At 49.8% G+C, this 7519-nt stretch overlaps 1 protein-coding gene across 1 annotated transcript in view; it reads right to left on the minus strand.

Annotated features, from left to right (window-relative positions):
• The window catches only part of LOC144151596 (uncharacterized), a 71179-nt gene extending 71032 nt beyond the window's left edge, over positions 1-147 (minus strand). The window contains exon 1 of the mRNA XM_077682705.1: positions 69-147. The gene's annotated coding sequence lies outside the window, so the exon portion shown is untranslated. The remainder of the gene's footprint in view (positions 1-68) is intronic.
• Positions 148-7519: the final 7372 nt, after the last annotated feature.

The following is a 7519-nucleotide window of genomic DNA, read 5'->3' on the forward strand; positions in this document are numbered from 1 at the left end:
GGGTACAGAACGCGCGCGAGGAAAAACATGCGCGCGCCATGTACACTTGAAGCGCGCGCAGCTCTTACCGCGGGGAAGTAAAACAGCTCGCCTGAGCTTCGCTACGACTCGTGGCTCAGGTTTTGCAAGGCGAACGAGCGAAAAAGACACCCGTCGCATCTTCTCGGTTGGCGTGCCACAGGTTCGAGCAATCCTCCTGCTTATCGCCGTCACACTCGTTTCCGTCAGCTCACGTCCTCTGCTGTAGCAAGTTTGAGAGACCGTGCCTTTTCCCCATCCTTTGATAAAAACTACACCGCGTTGTCTGTTGCAACGGACGAATCCATGGCCCCGTCGGACCGTTTTGTGCTGATAGGCATGCAAGTGGCGCAATGCCCTACACTCATAGGAAGGCACATGTAAAGATCCACCACACTGACAGTAGCCATCGAGACGCAAGTTTCCGAAACCCAACTTAACCCTTTGAGGGTGGAATTTTTTCGCCGAATACGAATCCCCAGGGTTGATTTTTGTTGTTGCTGATTTAAATCCTTCGGATGAATCTATTTCGAGAAAAAATTATCGTAATTTTTTAGGGTTACCATACAGTGACAAAAAATCGTTTGTGTTGTTACATACATGTGGTTTATTCATAAGTAACACAAGAAAAATTCTTAATAAAAACGAGAGAAGCCGGCACCTTTTGAGTGAATCGAAATCAGATAGACATCAGTTTCGCGGGCGCAAAAAGCGGGAAGCGCCGGAGGACGATACCTCAACCAGCCGCTGCGCGCGGGCGCGCGGCCGGATGCCCAAGTGATAGACGGGGCACCGGTCGCTCCTATAAAATACAAAAAAACATGCGCGCCAATACACTCTGTGAATGTGCTTGGAAAGCAAAGCTCTAAGCGGCACCAAAAAAGATTACCCATGCGACATCACTTAAAATCACTCACGTGGCTCTACAAATAGTGAAACCAGAGACAAATGAAATGCACTTAACCACACCCTTTATTACTTCAAAGAGATATTATTTGCTAAAGTCAAATCAATGCACGATTAATGAACGGTGTTTGAGTTGTATTGGGGAAGCATATGAGTGGAAACTCTTTTTTTATAAAATTAAAGGAAGCTCAAACCCGGTGTTAGACGATTTCACTTTTCGGCCTCTGCCGCCGCCGACAGAGGCGACAAAATCTGACAGGGGTGGAGAAGGAGGAGGAGAAGGAAATACTTCTATTCAGATTTATGAACGGCCCAAAGGGCGGGCCAGGGGAGTGGTTCCTTGTTCCCTGGAGCCCACATGCATTCCGCGCCGCCTGTGCTCTGTCCACCAGCTGAAGCTGTGTAGGCAGAGAGGGGCTGTACAGCAGCATCTCCCATTGCTCTTGTTGGGTAGTTGACAGAAAGCGAGGGAGGTGCTCAGGCCTAAAGTCGCACACCCGGATTATGCGGCGGATTGTTTATCATCATCATCACCAGCCTATCTACGCCCATTGCAGGGCAAATGCCTCTCCTATTATTCTCCAATTACCCCGGTCCTGTGCTAACTGCGACCAATTTATCCCCGCAAACTTCTTGATCTCATCTTCCCATCTAAATTTCTGCCGCCCCCTGCAACGCTTGCCTTCTCTAGAGATCCACTCTGTTACCCTCAATGACCAACGGTTATCTTGCCTTCGGATTACATGCCCTGCCCACGTCCATTTTTTTTCTTAATTTGTACTAATATGTCCTTAACACGCGTTTGTTCCCTGACCCACTCCGCTCTCTTCTTGTCCCTTAATGTTACACCTATCATCTTCCGTTCCATTGCGCGCTGAGTCGTCCTCAATTTAAGTTTAACCCTCTTAGTGAGGAGGAGGAATAAACATTTATTCAGCTGTATTAGTTCCGTTGTGGGAGGCCTCCTTAGTCCAGGAAGCCTTGGTCCTTGGCTGCCCGGCGGGCCCTGTCCACCAGTCGTTGCTGGTCTTGAGGGCGTGAGCTGGTCAGCTGGTCCTCCCACTGCTCCAGTGTTGGGTTTGGTTGGGGGTTTAATGATGGCGATTGTCGGCACTCCCAGGCCATATGGTAGAGAGTGTTGGGTGTGGGGCAGTGTTGACAAGTCAGAGTGTATGTTGTTGGGTAGATGGCATGGAGTAGTGTTCCGTGGGGGTAGGTGTTAGTTTGCAGCTGTCTGAGGGTAATGGCGTCCTCTCTGGTCATGTTGGGGTGGGGTGGGGGGTAGATGCGGCGCTGCAGTCGGTAATGGGCGAGGACATCCGTGTATCTTCCTGGAATGTCATCGCTGGAGGTCATCGATCTGTCTGCCAACGAGGGGAAGGCCCGGAAGGTATGCTCGCGGGCAGCGGCGTGTGCCGCTTCATTCCCCTCGAGGGATGCCTGGTCTGGGGTCCAGACTATGCGGAGTTCGAGTGGGCATTGTAGATTGTTCAGGATGCGGATGGCTTGACCAGAAACACGACCTAGTTGGTAATTGCGGCAGGCGGTCTGTGATCACAGTGAGGTAGTCTGAGCCCGTGGTAGCAGCGAGGGCGATGACAATTTCCTCTGCAGACTCTGTGTCAGGGACTGGGAATGTGGCCGACGTGAGTTCTGTGCCATGGTTGTTGACAACGCTGACGGCATGCGCAGACTTTCGAGAGTACCGGGCAGCATCTGTGTAGCGGACCGCTGGTTTGTTGTCTCCGTAGGATTTTCTGAGGGTGATGACCCTGGCCTTTCTTCGGTATGCATTGAATACGGGATGCATATTTCTGGGGATAGGAGCAACGGTAATAAGTTGGCGTAGAACCAGGGGAATGCGCTGTTTACTATATGATGTCTCCTGTGCATCGTAGCCAAGCCGACGTAGCGTATGACGACCCGTTTTGGTGCGTTTAAGTCTTTCGAGCTGGCTGATTTTGTGAGCTTCAGCGAGTTCCTCCCAGGTGTTGTGCAGACCAAGTTTCATTAGCTTGTCGGCAGAAGTTGTCGGAGGTAGACCAAGTGCAAGCTTGTAGGCCTTCCGGATAAGGACATTCAGTTTGTCGCGCTCGCTATTCTTGAGACTGAGTTATGGAGTGCCGTAAGTAATCCTACTGATGATAGGGGGCTTGGGTCAAGCGTATTATGTCGTGCTCTTTGAGACCATGGCGTCTGTTGCTTACGCGGCGAATGAGATGGGTGACTTGAATTACTGTTTCTTGAACTTTTTGGATGGTTGCAAGGCCTGCTCCGTCTCTCTGTAATATTAAGCCGAGAATCCGTAGGGTATTAACCAGGGGTATGGGGTTACCATTGACTGAGAGTTCAAGGTCGGGTATGGGGGCGGGTGGGCGACCTCTGCTGCGTTTCTTGAGCAGTAAAAGTTCCGATTTGTCAGGGGCACAGGGAAGCCCGCGAGCCCTGAGGTATTCTTCCGTGATGTTTATTGCTGTTTGGAGTGCGTCTTGTTGTTCTCCTACTGAGCCTGTACGCGTCCAGATAGTGATGTCGTCTGCGTACAGCGCATGGCTGATTCCTGGTATCTTGTTCAGGAGTGGCGGTAGCCCTCGCATTGCCAAGTTAAAAAGCAGTGGAGAAATGACAGAACCTTGGGGGTGCCTTTTGGTGGTGTTTTTAGAGTTGCCGTGCGGAGTTGTCCCACGCCAATCGTGGCCGTGCGGTCGGTGAGAAAGTCGCGCACATAACGGTAGACTTTCCCTCCGCAGTGGGTAGATTGCAGGCCTTCGAGTATAGCTTGATGGGTGACATTGTCAAACGCGCTTTTGACGTCAAGTGCGAGAATGGCGCTCTTGTGTTGGCTGCTGAGATTATCCAATGTCTTCTTTAATTTCAAGATTGATGTCCTGTGTTGAAAGTCCGGGGCGAAAGCCAAACATGGTGTGCGGGAGGTACTCCTTGTCTTCCAAGTACGGTGATAGTCTGTCGTGCACCATGTGTTCGTAGAGTTTGCCCACGCAAGAGGTAAGGGATATTGGGCGCAAGTTGCGGAAGTTAATGGGTTTGCCTGGCTTGGGAATCATGGTGATGTCTGCATGTTTCCACTGCGCCGGTAATTGTCCTCGCTCCCAGCTTTCATTGATGTATTGTAGAGGCTGTCAATGGTTTTATAGTCAAGGTTTCGCAGTGTTTTATTGCTGATGCGATCATGTCCTGGTGCTGTAATGCGGGTCAGTTTGCGCATAGCAGCGATAATTTCCGTCGTCGTGAAAGGGGCGTCTAGGTCCGGGTTAGGTCTTCCAGCGTAATCGGGTAGGCCCATGGTCGGGGAAGAAGCGCTAAGAGAGGCCCCAATATGGTGGGTCGTGATGTCACGGAGGAGTTCTTCATCGGTACGGGGATAGTTGTGGATGAGCCGCTGGAGGTGGTGTCCTGTAGTTGCTTTGCTTTCCGTGCGCCCGAGTAGAGACCGGAGAATGAGCCAGGTGCGGCGATTGCTTCAGGTACCTTGTAACTGATCGCAAAGCTGGTTCCAATTTTGTCGGATGAGGGTGTTTGCATATTCCTCAGCTTGTTTAGTCAGCTGTGCTATTCGCAGTTTGAGCTTGCGGTTGTGTTTTTGTTTCTTGAAGCGACGTATCAAATTCCGCCGGGCGTCCCAGACATGAAGCAGATGCGCGTCCGCCGCTGGATTGTCCATCGTAAGCTGAACTGTTTTAGTGTGTTCATTAACAGAATCCAATAATTTTTAGTCCATTCCTCGATATCAGTGAGAACTTCGGGCTGCGCGGACTCACGGAATGCGGTCCAGTTCGTGATCTTCGCTTGCCCGATTCTCTGGGGGATCCGATTATGTTTTACTATGCGAAGGATGTGATGGTCGCTTCCCAGGGTTTCGTCCAGTCTTGTCCATTGGATGTTCTTGGTATTGTGGGAGAAGGTAAGGTCGGGCGTCGTGTCACGGGAAACGCTGTTGCCGATGCGAGTGGGCAGTGTGGGATCGGTCCAGAGGGTAAGCTGGTGCTGCAAGGACGAGCAGTTTGTGTCCATGGGTGAGTCGTTTGGTCGTTCGGAGGAGTTTGTCGAGGCCCACAAGAGATTTAGATGGCGGGCTGTAGATATTGAGGATAAACAAGCTTGGGTGAATCTTGTTGCGCGGTAGTAGTTCGACGAGGGTTTGTTCGATAGGGTTATCGAAGAAGTGCTGTTGGGAGGTGTGCTGCTTCTTCGTAAGAATTGCAGTACGGAAACGACCGAGAGCGATGTGCGTATCATATCCACTTAATTTAATGTGCTCTGTTTCAGTTTCTTGTAGGGCCAAGTGCGGCGTCATCCGGATTGTGTTGCTGGCTGAAGTAGAGGAGGGACTGTCGCTTTCGATTGAATGACCTACAGTTCCACTGCCACACGGTGAGAGTAGGGGAGGTATCTGAGCGGGAGAGGTCGTTAGTCATTGTCGGGTAGTTCGCCGGTTTCTTGCATATGGGCTTCGCGCAAGGGGTGCGATTTGGGCTTTTTGTGCGATTGTTGGTGCTCTTCTTCGAGACTTATAACGCGCTGGTTGAGGTTCAAGCCCATCTTGTCAACTTTGTCGTTAAGAGCTTCTTCGAGACGAGTCATGCGGGCGTTGAGTGTTTCTCCTAACTTCATGATGGTATGGGTAGTGTTCTCGAGAGCTTTGTGGACATTTTCCAAGTGGGACGTGAGGTGTTGCTCTTCCTGTTCCTTGAATTGCGTCAGCTTCTGGTCGATCTTCTGCTCTATCATGAGATTTAGCTGCTCAAATGTCGGGAGTGCAGGGACCTGTGGGGCGTCAGGGGTGGGCGCGGGTGCGTCTTGTTGGAGAGGGCGCAGGGTCGCTGAGCTGCTTTGAGATGTTTCAATTCGGGTGATAAGTTCTATTTGGCGTTCTAGGGCTTCGATTCTGCTTTGGGCGGCTTTCTCAATGAGTTCAAGCCTTCTAGTTAATTCCGTGTTTTGGCTACGTAGGGTGCTGATGGTCTGCTCGTAATGTTGGGTGTTGGTGTTTGATGATAATCTGTCTGGGAGCGGGGGAAAGGGGTTCGGAGCAGTGGGGGGGGGGTGCTTAAAGGACTTGTGACCAGCTTACCTTGGTGTTGTCTTGCGGTAGCGTTGACCGAGTCTCCTGGGCGGGTGGGCACTGAACGGGGGTGTTTCCGGAGTATTCCGGATACCGGATGAAGCGCTCACGGATGTGTAGAGGTGGCGGGCTTGGTCGAGGGCGTTTCTTACAGTCCTTGCCGGCTGTTTCTTTCTTTCTTTCTTTCTTTCTTTCTTTCTTTCTTTCTTTCTTTCTTTATTGTTTCTTTCCGTACAGAAAGGGGAGCAGAGGCAAAAGGCTTGGAGCCTGACTAGGGTCCCTGCTCCGGTGGCAGGCAGCGTGCGGGCACAGTATATTATATTGCACACTTGCACTGGAGTGTACAAAACAAAAAACAAAAAAAAAAACAAAAACAAAAGAGGGCTACAGACTACAGAGAGTACATTTGCAGTCGTGCTCCTCGAACGCTCAATGCGCGACTACTTTCACACACACACAAAAAAAAGAATACAGAAGCAAATTTTCACACTGGATATGGTATCAAAACACTCGTGTGTTTTTTCGTGCAGTGCAACGAGTGAACGAACAACAAAATACACCCGAAACAGAGACTTACTTCAGCATAGATATCTACAATGCAACAACACAACAAAAGAACGAACAACAAAATACACCCGAAACAGAGACTTACTTGAACATATATATCTACAATTTCGCTGCAACCTTTTTTTTTATGCTTGGGTAAATTTTAGCAATATGCAATTAACTGCTCTAACAGGACATTTTTAATCTGTGTTTTTGACAACCGTTGGCGAAAATTAATCTGTTTCTGAACTTTGTTCAACAAGGAGGGGATTTGATAACCTGTGTGTTGCCGGCCATAGTTTGTTCTTGTAGATGGCATTGGTCGATGTAGTCTACGCAAGTTATGTTCTGTGGTGGTTACAGGGCTGGAAGTATTGTATAACTTGTTGTCTCTAATGTACTGAAGTAATTTGTAGCAGTATATTTGATTTGCCTTAAGAAGTGAATGCTTTAGAAAGAGTTCATGAGTAGGTAGGTATTCAGGCCTGCCGTAGTAATTTTCGAATATTCTTAATACCTTCTTCTGCAACAATAGCAATTAATTATAATTCTGCGTAGTAGTTGTGCCCCATACTAAAGCGCATAATTTGCATTTTGGTTGGCGCGAATGATTTGGCTGGGGGTTTTCATCCCCGCAGAGCTTGCAGACGTTTTTTTCTGGGTTGGGGCAAACGTCCTGGCGGTGGCCGAGTTCTCCACATGCAGAACAGAACTGCACGGATCGTCGGTAGGGGCGGCAGCGGGTGTAGGTGCTTCCAAACTTGACGTAGAAGGGGACATGTGGCCCGTCGAAAGTGATTAGGGCTGATGTTGAGCGCCCGAGCATACGTGCGTGAAGTATTCTAGGACCAGTAGTAGAGATCAGGTCGGCTAGGTCTTCTTCAGTTGTACCCGCTTCGATGCCGTGTATTAGTTTCCATGTTTTTGCCCCGTAGGTGAGTACCGGTAAGATGCAGCTGTCATACA

Source organism: Haemaphysalis longicornis, unplaced genomic scaffold (genome assembly GCF_048455015.1).
Source record: "Haemaphysalis longicornis isolate Haplotype H1 unplaced genomic scaffold, Haemaphysalis longicornis Haplotype H1 scaffold_9, whole genome shotgun sequence".
Lineage (NCBI taxonomy): Eukaryota > Metazoa > Arthropoda > Arachnida > Ixodida > Ixodidae > Haemaphysalis > Haemaphysalis longicornis.